At 31.5% G+C, this 17,855-nt stretch overlaps 1 protein-coding gene across 1 annotated transcript in view; it reads left to right on the top strand.

Moving 5' to 3' along the window:
• Nucleotides 1-406: 406 nt before the first annotated feature.
• Nucleotides 407-17,855, top strand: part of LOC128990139 (pyrokinin-1 receptor-like) — a 57,138-nt gene continuing 39,689 nt past the window's right edge. The window contains exon 1 of the mRNA XM_054412402.1: nt 407-512. The gene's annotated coding sequence lies outside the window, so the exon portion shown is untranslated. The remainder of the gene's footprint in view (nt 513-17,855) is intronic.

Raw genomic sequence — 17,855 nt, 5'->3', positions numbered from 1 at the left:
AACTCAATTAGGGTTTCCACCATCTCCACATCTAGTCCTGCTTTTCCTGTGTCTAGATTGCACACGATTAAATCGATCGTGCGCCAGTTTAGCTAATAAATTATAACTTATTATTAATTATTACTTATAACTTTGGAAAGTGGATTTTTTTATTTCATCAACTGTTTGCTTTGTAAATTTACATATTTGAAAGTAAAAGTTTACTTACAGATATTTCTTAAATATTTATGATGTTTTACAAAATTCTCGTCTAAATTTACAAATATTATACTTTGATATCCTTCTATGTAACTATTTACATACTTGCATGTTTCTGAACAAATTCTAGAGATATTTTTAAAGTATGAATTTTAATAACATTTACATTTTTATAACTTGCAAATTCATCCTTGACGTTTCAAAATCCATCTTACTAATTTAAAACGAAATGTATAAATAAGTAATATAGTTTTCACAAAGGAAATACGATTTTTTCAGATCATGTCAGATATTCTGTAGGCTGGCCACCTCATGTAAGTATACAAATTTAAATTAACTTATAATTAGATACTGAACTATAATAATTGTTCAAAAAATATTAAATATTTAAATTACTAGTATTATATAGTGTTTTTATTTGAATAGTTTCAACTCAATGTACCAAACCTTATCTCTAAATCTAAAATTGGCATGATTATATTTTCGTCTGATAAACGGAACATGATATTCAGTTTAGAAGAAGAAACTTTCGTTTAATAAGTTTCTAAACACTACGCAGTGATTTCACGAAAAAACACTGAAATCGAACTCTAAAAATTAAATAAATGTAGAATCGTTTAAATGCTTTTTGATTATAACAATGACAAAGAAACATTGAATTGATATTAGTAAAAAATCAAAACGATATAACAAGAAAGGACAAAATAAGTTCTATTAAGTTTTCAAAAGTAAGCTCTTGGGCAAATCAACACAGGTTTATGTTTAGGTAGTTTAAAATCACTTGTAATATTAGTTTAGGTTTTTAACCAAATTTGTAATCAATTATTGAGTTTTTCCTATTAACTTCTAGGCGTCCAGTCATTACATATTTGATTAGAAATTACTAAACCAATTTGGATCTACAATCTTGATATATTTCCCGATCTATTTAAAAGAACGTTTTCAATGTTTAAAGAACACTATGAACACTAATGGGGAGTGTGTCCAATAATACAATAGTTAGAAAAATACCCCCTCCGCAGTAAACCTGCAGACTAAGCGAATTTCAACTTGTCTGAATACATTTTTACTAAAATATTTCCATATGACATATTTATTCCCAATTTAAATAACATTAGATTTAGCGAGTGCTTAGGTTTGCTGTTACAGGGAAGGTAAAAAGTGTTTTTCTTTTACCATATGTCAATAGTATAGGATGAAATAAATAAATTTGTCAAATTTTATCAATATATATCCATAAACAAGTAAACTACAACGGTTTTCATTTTCTGCATAAAAATAACATGGGAATTTTAAATTACACTGTTTTTTGAATTTTCTCCGTGACCGTTAGGCATACAACAGCGCTTCAATATACTAATTTATTTCTTTTTTAAGCTCTACAAAATAGTTGAGAAAGAAATTGCAATTTTTTTTAGTTTTTGGGGAAAAAATGGGAAAACCCCATTTTACCCCATAAAACCCCCCATAAACCCCTGTTCCCATGGTCCGATTATGCTGGTTCGCGAACTCGTTCGAATAAACGTAGGTTTACACGTTAGAACCAAATTTCATCAAAATCGGATCATTTTTGCTAGAGTTATCGCGCTAACGGGCATATATGTGCATATATATATATATATATATATATATATGTGAACTTGAACGGATGGTGTTTTTGGTCTCTGGGGACCTCAAAACGAAAAAGTAAATCGGTCCCGGGTCTAGGTCTTAGCATGAGACCTACGGTAATAGCTTATTCCCTTTATGGGAAATTCGCTAAAAAAATAATAATATTAATATTATAAGTGAGTTCAATACTAAAGGTTGTAGAATCCACAAATCCGTTGCTAAAGATTAAAATTTGTAAGTTAAGATAAGATGTAAGGGGTGTAATAAGCTATACAACGGATTCGGCATATTTGAGGTAACCAATATTAATAAATGTAACAGTAGGAAGGCTACACTTTATTTCGTCTTTGAACTGAAAAAAAATATTAGTGTACCTGTTGCTCAAATTCGAGCAATTGCTAAGTACTACAGGCATTATTTTAAAGCGAATATCAGTCAGAATTTCCGATGACTTTAAAAAATTCAACTCAAAGATTATGGAAATACTCACGATGTACGTAACAGTTCAATACAATCAAAATTTCATGTAAATATCTTATCATTTTTCAAAAGCTGATCTTGTTTTTTGCGTTTTATACATACGTTTCCCACTTATGGCCGCATTTGGTTGTACATAGTAACGGTTATAACGGTTATAAATAATAAAAAGCATTATTTCTATTTTTTCTACATTGTGGGGTACTGTGAATTTCCTACATTTCCATCGTTTGATAATCGGCTCTTTCAATGATTGCTCAAGAAATGCAGCACAGTTTAAATTCAATTGCATTTATAGTATATCACATTGTTCAGGCTTTCTTGCTTTTTTTCCAATTTCATATTTATGCTAACCCAAATTCAAATAGTAAATATTTCAACAAAGTCAGTAAATGTTTGTAGCTAACTTTTCCTTAAATTGCAAATAAAATATTAACAACAATTAAATTAGTTACCTGATCATAATGTAAAATAAACGGTATCAGCAATCTGACACATACTTTCTCCCATAAGTTTGTCAACAACCTTTATCATGTGTAAGCTGTGAGAGTAAATATACGGAAATGGGATTTGTACAGTTTTGTTCAGAATTTAAAGGACTATAACAAACATACTAAATTTTTATCAAAATTGTTCAAGCCAATTTTGGGAAATCCGATTTTTCCGTTATTTTATGGGGTTTTTATGAGGAAATAACATAATTTACAATAACTTTTGAACCGTAATTTTACAGAAAAGGGATTTGAATCATTTTGTTCAGAATATAAAGGACTATAACATACCAAATTTTTATCAAAATCGTTTTGGGCCATTTTTGGGAAAATCCGATTTTCCGTTATTTTATGGGGGTTTTATGGGGAAAATAACATAATTTACAATAACTTTTGAATCGTAATTATTACAGGAATGGGATTTGTACCATTTTGTTCAGAATATAAAGGTCTATAACATACTAAATTTTAATCAAAATCGTTCGGGCCATTTTTGAGAAAATCATATTTTTCCGTTATTTTATAGGGTTTTATGGGAAAATCCCCACTTAAAATCAAAGCTTCTAAAAAATGAAAAAAACTATCAAAATTTTAAGGACCATAACCTACTGTTAAGTCAAAACTGGATTTTTGTCTAAAATCCAATTTTTCGTTATTTTATGGGGTTTTTATGGGAAAATAACATAATTTACCATAACTTTTGAACCGTAATTTTTACAGAAATGGGATTTGTACCATTTCGTTTAGAATTTAAAGGGCTACAACATACTAAATTTTAATCAAAATCGTTCGGGCCATTTTTTAGAAAATCTGATTTTTCCGGTTTTTTATGGGTTTTTATGGGAAAATCCCCATTAAAAATCCAAATTTCAAAAAAAAATGAAAAAAACGCCTGGAGATACCATGGATTTGAACCTACATACCAAATTTCATCGAAATCAAACCACAGGTGTAGTCTCTAGCTCTGTACACATCCAGACACACAGACACACACACACACACACACACACACACACACACACACACACACACACAGACATCACTTCGAAAACCACTTTTTTGGGTCCAAGGGGACCCAAAACGAATATATCCACTCAAAACTCAAACTCGAAAATTTTGACGAAAACAATACTTTCTCCATATACTATGGTATAGGGGGAGAAAGTAAAAAATATGTTCTTCATAAGGATAACGTGGGAACTCTAAACGCCACAGGGGCAGAGCTAAACTTTGTCGAAAATGAAAGGCCAGTTTGCAAATCTACACACCTAGACGAACATAGGCCAGTTTGCAAATCTACACACCTAGACGAACATTTTGGTATATAATATGTGGGGTTAAATCTGAAAACAAAAAGCCTTATTGTTCACAAAATTTCATGTAGCGTATTAATAATATAGATAGATAGTTACAGTGTGTTAGAAAAGTAGCGGAACGGTTTAATATATTTTAACCATTTGATATAAAATACTATAAATTGCTGAACTGATTACACTCATAAAAATTCACTTTTTATGTACTTGTCATAGGGGTACTTACAATATTTACGTTCCCGTTGACAAACTGACTAATGCATTCATTTCATAATTCCGCACAACCGATTGGAACATTTAATAGAAGATTGAACCATTGACTTTTGAAATCATTATGATTGTACAACCCTTGCTATATATACCTCCATTGTGTTTTCAAAGTAAACTCCATGAAATTATTTTATCATTAGATTTTCATTGAAACTGATTTATCGGATTTAGACGAAGCCTTTTGTCTGTTTCTACAAGAACCACTTCAGACAGTCTTGTCCATACAAGGTTGTACAGTACGACCTTGTTCCTCAACTCAGTCTAAATACAGGACCGAGAAAAAAGTTGGTATTTTACGATTATAAATGAGTCCTTAGACATATATACATATAATATAGATACGATTTGCCGAAAGAATTAACAAACCAAATTTAAATATCTGTCACCTATTCGTTTATGAGTGGTGATGTTCAGGTAATTAACTAGAATCAAGAGTAATTTAGGTTCCTATTTTACTTACAGATGAAACAGTCACAGAGAAAAATGTACATTTTAACAATACAAAGGACTCGTCTAAACGTGGTTTGCCTAACTGTATTTAGATACTTTAACGAGTCTACCCAACGAATTAAGAAAGAATTTCAGAATCACGATGATGATAGAACTATAAATTCTGATGGAAAATATAGTAACCTAAATTATTTTCATGATGTCAGCACATGAGGCAACCAATGTTAAGGATTTAAATGTTCTCATACTTCATAGTTAGTTTAGCACAGAAATATTTTTAACATTAAAATAACACAGTATGAAGGAATACTATAACTACCACAGTATTTACTATTGTCTCCTACTAATCTGAATAGTAATGCACTTGAAAATAGTGTTTAGCTATTGGTGACGAAGATGAAAACTTTTAATCAAACTGAAATCTCATCTTATGCGAACGGTTTCCATTTCAAAGCAGCAGAAGAATTTCCATACATAAACTTTATTCATAATATAACACATTCTCAAGCTAAATTATGAAGCTAAATTGAAACAAACTGCGTTCTTCGGCGTTGATGTTATTCATAGTTTAACCCAATTTATATTACACTATACAATATTCTATAACAAAGCTTATTAACATAGTATACACGACTAAGATGTCTGTAATAAAAGTTATTTCCATATGTAAAATAACGCAAAATAATGTGTAAAAACTATTCCAGAGTTTGAGGTAGTAGTTTGTGATTGGATAACTTCCATGCAAACTCAACTATATTTAGGCATACATCAATATCTTCAAAATATTATACATAACTATGAAAACAATTGTTCCAAAAAGTTATTAAAATTGAGTGCAAATGTTAACGTTTAAGCTAAAAGAACACTAAACCCCGCTTTAATACGATTACAAGAGGTCAGGAATTATTACATGTATTACATGGTGATAGTTATATACTGTCCGGACATGAGAGAGGCAGGAATATGCTCAGTAATTACATAATCTTGAACTTCTGCCCTGGGCCTCCATGTTCAAACTGTAACATTCACCAAAGTTTGTGTGTGGTAATTTCGGTTTGGTGCCCAATTTAAACAGAATACTTAATTGCCTATAACTCTAAACAGTATTAGCATATAAGCTAAGGAGGATCTTCCGTATAAAATTATTTTTCTATGCTAAAAACGTTAACCCTTTAACTATCATTCAACTAATTTTAAAGGTGTCCCGTTAAAAAAAAAAAAAAAACATAAATACCCCCGCCGCAGCAAACCTGCAGACTAAGCGAATTTAAACTTGTCTGATTACATATTTACTCAAATATTTCCATAAATAAGACATATTTATTCCCAATTTAAATAACATTAGAGATTTAACGAGTGCTTAGGTTTACTGCTACGGGGAAGGTAAACAGTTTTTTTTTTTTGACCAAACGTTAATAGTATAGGATGAAATAAATAAGTTTGCCAAATTTGATCAACATACATACATAAACAAGTAAACTACAACAGTTTTCATTTTCTCCATAAGAATAACATGGGAATTTTAAATTTGCACTTGTTTGAATTTTCTTCGTAACCATTAGGCATACAACAATACTTCAATATACTAAATTATTCCTTTTTTAAGTTGGTTGAGAAAGAAATTCCAAAATTTTATGTTTTTAGGGTCAAAAATGGGAAAACCACCATTTTTACCCCATAAAACCTCCATAAACCCCTGTTCCTATGGTCCGATCATGCTGGTTCGCGAACTCGTTCGAATAAATGTAGGTTTACACGTTTATACAATATTTCATCAAAATCGGATAATTTTTGTTCGTGTTATTGTGCTAACGGACATAAATATAAGAATTTGAACAGATGGTGTTTTTGGCCTCTGGGGACCTCAAAACGAAAAAGTAAATCGGTTCCGGGTCCAGGTCTTACCATGAGACCTACGGTAATAGCTTATTCCCTATATGGGAAATTCGCTAAAACTCCGGGAATTGGTTCTTTGGGCCCTTCACTTGTCTTATAGGAACAATTCCCAGAGTTTGAATGTTTATAGGGCATCCTGTACAACAAAGCAGTTTAGGTTGGTAAGTTAAAGACACTTTCCTTTGTAGTTCAGATTTTTTTGCTTAAAATCCTTTCATTTTAACCACTATAAAACTGGTATTTTATAAACTGCGCTCAGTTATTGGACATTAGTGTAGTATTTGTTCAATTACAGCATATATATTTGCTTTGATGATTATGACATTGACTATACACCTCTACACAGTAGAGGTGTATAGTCAATGATTATGATCACTTAGCGCAGATGAGCTCCTAATTAATGTGTCAATTTTATGTAATTTTGCTTTTGGACATCTGATAACTCTATCGTAAGCGGTGATCTGACATTTAAAGTACGCAGTGAGCTACCTTAATACCAAGCAATTATATAATGTATATGAATAAAAAATAGATGGCTTTTTATTTCTCACGGTAGTGAATTTCATTACTTCAAAGAACATTTATTGAGACGTAATTTGACTGGAAGACCGTATCGCTTTGAGAAAGAATTCTTTCACTTAGACCAGTGTATGAATACAGTTCCCTTATTGAACTACCATCAGGTTAAAGTTAAAGTTAAAAAAAATATATTATTTTTTAAAGTTTTACCAAAATATCTGTTCTCAGATTGTTTCTGGTGAATGAATTAATTTAACCTTTATTAAAACTCAATAGTGAGTAATATAGGATTACTGAGTAGTCTACAATTAATTACTTTAATAATATACTGTTTTAAGGTTCGTTTATGAAAATATTATATTTGGGAGCAAGCTAGTCTTGTGGTTAGAGCACCGGACTTTGGTCTCCAAGGTCCGGGGTTCAAATCCCCAATCATTAATGGATTTTTCTTTTAGTGGAAATGCCGCAAATCTTAGGTCTAGCCTGAAATACGATTCCGGGCTCGTGCCTCCCGTCCGAGGAAAAAAACTCGTACTGTTATTGGTTCATTTGTAAAATATTTAATTGAAGTATTAGGAAGGTTTAAACAAAATATCTTAAAAAACATTAACGGTAAACATGTGGTTGCTAATTTTCATATCCTATTTCAATTAATATTAATAATGATTTTATACTATATAAACAAATTAAAGTGGCTTGTGCTACAAAAAAAGAGTGTGTTGGGCTCATATCACTTAACATTATATTTGCGGTAATGCTTGAAATATTTAAGGACTTTTAAGGCCAGCTTTAATTTTTAAGTCTATGAAACAGAAATAAAATTGGTCCCTGGTAATACTCTCATGCACAGTATTAAACATTATAAATTAAAACCTCGATGAAAATTGAATAGCGTGGTCTGTCGATACCAATCAATTATTATTATGTTTACATTCAGTAGGCAATACACCGTGCAAATTCATCTCGATGGCGAGAATCTGTTCTCGAATCACGTTCTGCCGGATTTAAATAAATAAATAAAATATCCTGGTATTTCTTTCAATTGCTTGTAATTTTTCACACCTGTCAATTTATGACCTGAAAAAAGAGTTAATCAAGGCTTGTATTTGTCCAGAAAAAATATTTATCATCATAAATTGTATGTCACATTTCATTTAACAGAACTCAAATTCAAACATACCAGTACTACATTTATGTGTTTGTATAATGTAGGTTCAAATAAATGTATACAAAGTAAAACCCTGCAATAAAATTTTATAAGTAGAAGTATCCACACGAAAGGGAAGTTTGTGATCAAAAACCCGATACGTATTAGATATACATAATCTACAAACAGTAAAGGTGTTATAAAAATGTTGGTTTAATTACTACAAACATTGTCATACAAACTGTTGAATAACTACAAGATATCGCCTTTACTGAGATAAACGTAGTTTAGCTTTTACTGTAATAAATAGCTATACGCCTATTTTTCAACCACTCACTTTAAGTCTGAGGCTTTTAAAACAACAATTTATAAATATGATTATTGTGGAATCACCAACGTATAACTAAAAACATTTTAGTTTAGTCAAGAGCAACTAAATGTGTATCAACCGGTATCAACCGACCACACCTAAATTGCTTACCCTTAGGTTAGGTTAGGTCTTCCGGTTATCTTATCATAACCTAACCTAACCTAGGTGTGGCAACCTTACCGAATTTAGGTGTGGTCGGTATAATACCGGAGTAAGTACCGGAAATAGTTATTCCATGTATGCGAAAAATACATCGATACATTTTATTTTACTGATTTCCTTTTAAAAATGTTGTTTATTTAGGCAGAGCAGTGTGAGTAAAGAAATATGTTATACATTAATACTTTTCAATGAAATGGCAACCATACAAAGTAGATATTTTACGCCAAGTATGAATGGAGATGAGTGTAGGATGAGTGGCGCGATCTTGTAGTCTAAGGCCGATTTATTCCTTAGACACAGCTGTTAATTTATAGCCCACACAGCTAATGGCAACTAAGGGACCTACAGTTTATAGTGGAATCCGAACCACATATGTCAGTCGGTTTACGGTGATAAATATATGTGCAGCCATTTATTTGTATGTTTATCAACTTGATTCCTACGACTGTTTGGATCTAAATTCGGATTTCACATTATATAGACAGTGTCTATCCCATCGATCGGTTTATAATCATATCCTGGTTTTCTAAATAAAATGATCGTGAATATTTATACATTTATAAAAATAACTATCCACAGTTATAAATATTACATTATGACATTCACATGGGATAAGTTACCATCGGAGCTATGGTAAAATATCAAATAGGTCGTAAGGATAAGAAAAGACTTCTGGATTGCATTTTGGCAACTGAGAAAAAAACCAATGGCAGTAAGTGATTTGAATTATATACATTTAAAATAGAATATTATACATTAATATACATTCTATACATACATACATTGATTATTTTATACATTAATATTCAAAGAATATTATACATTCAAAATAGCTTTCTAATATTTTCAGAATCTATCTACTTTGCATTACCAAAAATATTGAATGCAAAATAATGTGTATCACGAAAATATGTAAAATATATATTACTTATGTCTTTGTTTTACATGTGCAAACATATATCTATTTGTAAGTAATGTAGCTCATAGTGTATTCAGTTCATTGATTATCTTTAGAACAAAAAAACCTTATTTAACCACGCCGGTTCGAGTAAATAATTTGAATTGTAAAAATGTTCTCATCCGGCACTCCTATAGGAAAACGTCATATTGTTATTTAATGTATCTGAAATCTATCTCAAATGTATCAATTTTAAGTAGGTCTACCAGAGATGGTTCGGAAAGTAAACCTTTCTGTAACTATATATTATTGTATTTTCCCTTTGGGAGTACTCTTCTATCTTTTCACACGCCTGGGGCACGCTAACAATAGACTAATGTAAACAGCATAACATGCTTACCATTACATAAGCCAGGATCGTCTTACCTACAAACAACTACTACTAGTACAATAAACTTTGGGATCTTATTTCCCAAAAAAATTAATTTAAAAGTTAATTATTTACTACAATAAAATACAATTAAATACAAGCATTAGATAGTTTACATTTAACTGAAAAATCCCTTTTAATGAATACTCAAGATGTGACTAAAAAAACTTTGAGCTCAATATAAAATGTTACACAGAAGTAAAATGATTCGTTCCAAAATAAACCATATCGCGTATTTTAGTAGGGTTCAAAAATTGTCTCCCAGGCCTAACGAATAATGATATTACCTTTCATGATGACTCTATGGTGGATGAATATAAATCCAATAATATGAGAATTAATATAATCTGACTATTACATGAGTATACAATATTAAAAATATTTCTACAGTGGGTATATACCTCAAAGTGTATAATAAACTGTAATCAGCCTGAGGAATGTCAACAATTATAAGTTAATTAACTAAGAAGAACGAGATATATATATTATAAGAAAGGCCGTTTTTAAAGTTGACAAATATTTGATGAAACTAGAATGTATCACTCATATCACATGTTAATTCGTTGTTATCTTAGATTATTGTTGTTATCTATATGATTCGATGTTATCTATATAGCTGTTCATGAACACGAAATAGCTCAACACAAAGTACTCATTCAATGTCCTTATACTTGAGCAATAAGTCAAGAGAAACTTATTTATAAGAATTTATTTTCACCCTGTTTATCAGATAGATCATAATCTGGAAATATTCTTTCAATGTTGATATTAGAAGTGGTGCACTGTGCATTTAATACCAGACAAACCAAATTAAAAAGGAATGTTCAGCAGCTAAATTCCTAGAACGAGGCTACTCTTGTCAAATGAAAATTTGTTGTACCGTACCAATTATCAATCATCAATCGTTGAAATTGGAACGCCACCTAGGTGCGTAATTTAACCCAAATATGAGTGAAGGATGAGTGTAGAATGGTGAGATGATCTGTGTAGCTTTGTTACTGTCTAGGATCAGCTGTTTCATTTTAGAGAGGATAATTTATTTCAAGCCCAATGATCCAGAACAGCTGGGTAGAAATCCAACCCATCAAAAAGCTGCTGAGCTTTCTCAGGATCTAACCAGTGACCATAGGTAACTCAATAACCATAACATAATTTACAACTTAAATAATTAATTGAATTGTTTAACGGCAATTGAAGTCGTTAATTCAATTATCTTAAAATAATGCAATCAATTGGTCGGTTGAGTTTATTAACTTCACTAATCTTGGATTGAATTGTAAAGCCTATCGTATGTGTATTCTTAATTAAATACACCCTAGAGAAAATACATTATACTTTGTCAAGTACAATGTTCTTTTAGTACCACTGAAAAAATACATTTAAAACTCAATCATTAAACTAGTTTAAATTCAGTTTATTGTTAAAGTAGTGATAGTTAGTCAGTTAATAGTTAATTTTAATAAATTTTAAGTCAGTTCAATATTAGAAATTTGTGGTAATAAATCCAATGGAATTATATGCGGTGGAATTTCGAGAATCATATTTTTAGAACCAAATATCACTTTTCCAGCGACTTGTTTTGAATACATTTAGAAGATTCATCTCTGGTTTCATGAAACAGATATTTAAACTCGATTCTTATCTCATCAGAACACGTTGAAGACGCTTTTATTTATTTATTAAATTTTTCAAAAAAGCTATTTAAAGTTATATAAGTTTCAAAAAAACATGAGACCAAAAATTTACCTCAAATGAAGTTATCATCTTTAACAGTTTATTTGTGGATTTAATAGCATCAAACAAACATTTACGAATAAAAAAATGTATATTATAAAAATGTATAACATTTGTAATTTTTTTGTCATTTTATTCCATTTTATTTAATTTTACATCTGAAACATAGTTTAACCAATTCGATCAATTAAGTTCAGAATTTATTTTAGAATTTCAAAAGCGTTTTAAAATTTAAGATGCAAAATGCAGCTATCTTAATTTTCTTAAAAATCTATTAGATTCATAGAATGTGAACAGTGGTTTGTTTGAAATAATTACTAAACCAGCTTAGTCCAACAAACAAGATCTATTTACTGGGGATAAATTTAATTACATTTATAATTTTTGATTATACGTTTTGCCCACAAACCCCATCTATTGAGTTATAGATAGGTTATCTATATAATTAATACGCTACATGAAACTTAGTCGGTTGAACTCCTCCGCCATTTCTTAACCGATTTTATCCATTGGCGTCTCATTGGAAATAGCGTGTCGCGTAGATTTACAAACTAGCCTTACATTTTTGAAAACGTCCCTTGGGCTCTGCCCCAGTGGGTTTGAAAGTTCCCATGTTATCCTTATGAAGAACATAAGTGTTTACATTTTGATCAGCTGTATAATTTAATTGCTGTTATTTATTTTTATATTCAATGAAACGCATTGAGTACATTTATTTACTACTAGGTGAAACCCGTCGAAATTGACGGTTAGGGGCCTCCTCGTACCAGATTATTACGTGTAAGCCTCTAAGCTGTAATCCACAGTAGTCACCATTCGTCAACAATAGGTATAGTTGCCTATTGTTGCTGTTATCATCAGATGTTTCCATTGTTGTTATTTTTAGAATTTATTTCATGTTTCATCGCTTCATTCTCTCTCTAGCCATGTTTAGATTTAGTTTTCCTGTCACTGATGTTGTCTTTGAAATGTTGAATCGGGTTAGATTTAAGTTTCCTGATAACATTGTTACCACATGGTCTTTGAGTATCAACATTGTAAATTGGTGATCTAGCCATTGGAATAAATAAATAAATTCTAAAGCTATTCGGTCAAACACTGAAAGGGGTTGGTTATGCGTTTATGACCTCCTAGACCAAACATTTTATTTTCGAAATAATAGGGGCATAATGTTATTAACTTGGGTTGTTGATGGTGTTTTCCCATTAAAACATCTATCTATACTTATTTAATACGCAAGCAGGTTTTTTGTGACAATTACTCCTCCAAAATTACTGAACCGATTGACATGTTTTTGGTGTCATTGGAAAGAGCGTTACGTGAAGTTGTGCAGGAAACCTTTTTTTTAGGGAAATAATTAGAGAGAGAGGCCCTGGGACCCTTTAAAATTTTGTATTTCTCCATAAGATTAACATGGGAAACAAACATTGTAATGAAACCCCAGCTGTTGTCAGAAATTGAAAGTGAGAAGAAGAACATATGTTAATTTTAAACAGTCAATAAGTTTGCTAATTTAATAGTACACACATTTACTGACTTGGTTGAAATTAAATATTTACTATTTGAATTTAGGTTATAATAAATATTATAATGGAAAAAAAGCGAGAGAACCTGGAAAATTTGATATACTTAAAAGAAAACTGAATAAACACTGTGCTGCATTTCTTAGTAATCATTGAAAGAGCCGATTGGCAGACTTTGGAAATATAGGAAAGTCATAAAACACCACCAAGGAGAAGAAATAGAAATAGTGTTTTTTTTTTTAGTTTTTTTATAATCGTTATTATTAAACCTAATGCGGCCATGAGTAAGAATATTTGAAGAAAACACTAAAAAACAAGGTCAGCTTTTAAAAAATTATAAGATTTTTACAAGAAATGTTGATTGTATCGATCTGTTATGTACATCTTGAGTATTTCCATAATTTTTGGGTCGATTCTTTTAAAGTCATCAGAAATTATGACTGGTATTCATTCTAAAATAACGTAATACTTTCTTAACAATTTCTCGAATTCGAGCAACAGGTACACTAGTATAAAATAATAATGGAAAACGGATTTACACAAACACGGTGTGAACAATATTGAAAAAAATGTTGCATGTTATGTTCCTTTTAAGCTCAACAAGATGGTACAACCCCCAATTCTTAAAAGATTCGAAATGTATTGAAATTGTAGTGTCTTAACGTATAAAATAGGTGTCGAAAAGTGGGTTTGACAAACTAACGGGGAAAGTATATGTTAGTTTGCTGATACCGTATGTTTATTTGGAGTTAGTAGAATTAGTGGATTTAGTATTGGAGTTCGTAGACTTAGTGGAGTTAGTAGAGTTAAAGTTGGTAAAGCATGGTGAGTACCGTCCTGAACAGCACTAACCCAGTCAACACTGCGAAGAGTGTTCACACAAAGAATAACGGTTTTCACAAAAAATGACAAGAACCGTTATTTTCACAAGAGTTAAGTGTTTATGTTACATATGAAGACTACATTCAGCGCTGGAATGTAGCCAAGGACACATCACTTCATCGAGGATTCACAAACAATCCGTCTTCACTCAACTAAAAGTAACTCAGGGATAAACTAGTGATCAAATCAAGGTTATGTTGAGTGTACAGAGGTTTTACTTTTGCTTACAATTGTTAGGCGTACCCAACTTAAAATCCATTAGGAACAGGTAACTGTAAAGTAATATTTAATTACATTTGCAAAGGCCTAACGCTACAGCTGTTTCGAAATTAAAATATCATTTGTGGACACTAAACCTAGAAGTGCTACAAACATCGATCATTGAACTATAAATCGATCATTTATAACTCCTTTTTTTTACTATTTGGTTGTTCGTGATTCAGCAGCGTGATTTAGGTGCATCCGTTCTTAATAATCGACAATTCAAATGGAGGCTGGTATTTTACGGAAGGTTCTTAGATCAAAACACATATGAAAAGGTAATTATAATTGAGTAAATATATCTAAAATTTAACTCCATATCCGAGAAATAATCAAATTTATGGTTTTTGATTGAATAATAAAACTTAAATGTTTCAAACTATCAATATCCCCAATGAAAGCCTTTATTTCTACGAGTACTTTAAGGCCAAAACATAAAAAATAACTGAAAAAATTGAGTTACGTGGCATTGATTGCAGATAAGTCCTAAAACAATAACAATTATTGTTGATTCGCGATTCAGGAGTGAGCTTCAGAAACGCCCGATTTTAATACGCAATAACTCAAATGAAAGTTGGCATTTCACTGAAGGTTCTTAGACCAAAACAGATAATGTAGTTAGAAGTGCTGAAATACATCTTTAGAAAAAGGAAAATTTTGAAAAAAAAATCAAATTTATTTTTTTGTGGGGTTAATACAGTAGATAAATGAACGATAATGCTTGATGGTTAATCTGTGCTTGCATAGCTTTTTTTAAACCAATATTACGAAAATCGGTCGGATAGAAGATCCAAACGAACTCGGAAAAGAAAAACCAAATTTAACTCCCATAAGAAATGTACAGGACGGAAGCTGCTTTTGTGCATAACCCTAAATATACTCGTAGGTACGCCAGTTAAATAAATGCCGATGCTTGATGGAAATTCTCTACGTCCATACCTTTAATTTTAGACCAAAATTATGGAAATCGGTCTGATAGAAAAGCCAAGCCGACTGTGAAAAGAAAAGCCAATAATTCAATTATCAATTATTTTAAGATGGGGACGCCACTATGTGCGTATTTTAACCCAAATATGAGTGTAGGATGAGTGGCGCGATCTTGTAGTCTTGTTAGTGACTAAGGCCGACATGTTGCTTAGACACAGCTGTTAATTAATAGCCCATACAGCTAATGGCAAGTAAGGGACCTACAGTTTATAGTGGAATCCGAACCACATTTTTCCTTGTAATTGACGAATTGGTCTAATTATCAGGATAGTACTGCGGATAGTCGTAGTACTCACTAGTGCGGACGTTAATCCACACCAGGGAGCATCGCATCCACAGTGCATCCCTACAAATATATCCACAATTCGTGACCTCCTAGTAGCTGGATTACAGGACGACGCCACCCGTCCCAGTCTATACATAATTCATTGTCTATACAATAAGTTCAATTTAATTTAAGTAAATAATTTATTTATCGATATAAATAAGATATAACCTTCAATTAAATTGAACTTAATAACTATTCTAGTTTTATTGGATTACAATGACTTAGATCTGTTACACTGTCCGTATTTTTAAATGTATTGATAAATAAATAATATCTGCAATCTGACACAAACTTTTTCCTACAGTTACCTAACAATGTACATGTTCTCTCACTGATTTGAGAAAGCAAAGTGGCCAATTCACTCATCAGTGAGACAATGTTAACATTGTCTCACTCTAATTACTTTGTCTCACTCCAGGGGCCCTATTTTTGAAATGGTTGACAGTTGAGTCAATCGTCAGCACTCAACTCAACCAACAACATGATTTGGTATTTTTGAAACACAACAGTTGGGAAGCGAGTTAGGAATCACTAGTTGAGAGACTCGTGGTGAAAATGTAGAGCATACGACCGTCAAAAATTCAGATGACGTCATTTTGAACCAATCACAATGCAGAGTTCTTGCGGACTTCGATTTAACCTCTTCTTACTCTAAAATCTGGCAGCTAATCTCAATCTGCCATATTTCGAGACACTGAGGTAAACTGTCAACTCCGTTCTTGAGAGATTGAGATTGAGGTTATGTCTTGCTTAATCTTAGTGATTGCAAAGTACCTTAACTTAAGTAATAAACTAAAGTAAACTAAATAAAGTAATAAACTTAAGTATAAAAAATAAAATTTACTATGGATGTTTGTTTTAGGGTGTAGCTAATTATAAGTTTAGGCATAGGCTGCACTTTACTTTAGGTCATACACTCATCCTAAATACATTATTATTTGCTTTCTTCGTCTCTATTTTGGAACACATCACCTTATTTTAGTTTCCTTCATCGGTTTGTTTTATGTTATTTTTAATTGTTTTTTATTTAGGTTAAAGCGGCTATTTGCCATTGCACTGGAAGCATATCGTAACTTAAATTAATTTGATCCCTTTATTAGGTGAATGGTATTGAAACAAACTATGATATTGTTTCTCTCTACCACAATCTTTAATACCTTAAATCATAGGTCTAATAACAATAATTATCTTATAATAAGTTCAATTAGTATGCCTAGTCTATTTCAAACATTCCAACAAGAATAAAACCCTTGATTAAATAGTCTAGTATTGACACAGTAAATAAAATTAAAATGTGATTATTCTACAGAAAACAATCGCATAATTGGGTGCTAATACATTGACAACAAATACATAACCTCTAAATCGCAATTAGTAAATTAAAGCAATAACAAAACAATATGGCGTCGTCTCAAAAAGAGTAATTTTTGCCGAAAAGAGGAAGAAGAAAGTGCAGTCAACCTCCACTCAACAGCTCGATAGGTGTTGAGTAGTTTTTGTTGTATAAGTCCACCGTCAACCGTTTCAAAAATACGAAACGATTGGAAATAGAATGACTCGACACTCAACTCAACAGTCAACCATTTCAAAAATAGGGCCCCAGATTTGCAGCGTGAAGGCACGAAATAGTCTTGTAGTAACATGCAGTCAACGTCGTATGCGCGCGAAATACGTTGGCAGCACTGGCTGTAAATCAGCTGGTCAGCTGTTGTACTGTTGTATTTGTCACTTCACATTAAATGTTATATTAAAAGTTCACTTCTGTGTAAAAATAGGTTATGTTTCTTCACAAATTATGGTAACAAATTATGGTTTTATGGTAACTGTAGGAAAAATATAATGTGCAACTCGAGTTCAAAGTACAATTGCCTCACTCGAGAAACAATTCCTCACTCGCCTACGGCTCGT

Source organism: Macrosteles quadrilineatus, unplaced genomic scaffold (genome assembly GCF_028750875.1).
Source record: "Macrosteles quadrilineatus isolate MER2022 unplaced genomic scaffold, UCM_ALF_1.0 Scaffold_3__2_contigs__length_128488019, whole genome shotgun sequence".
NCBI classification, from domain to species: domain Eukaryota; kingdom Metazoa; phylum Arthropoda; class Insecta; order Hemiptera; family Cicadellidae; genus Macrosteles; species Macrosteles quadrilineatus.
Note: the sequence above shows the minus strand (reverse complement) of the source record. Positions and strands in the feature narration are given on the sequence as shown.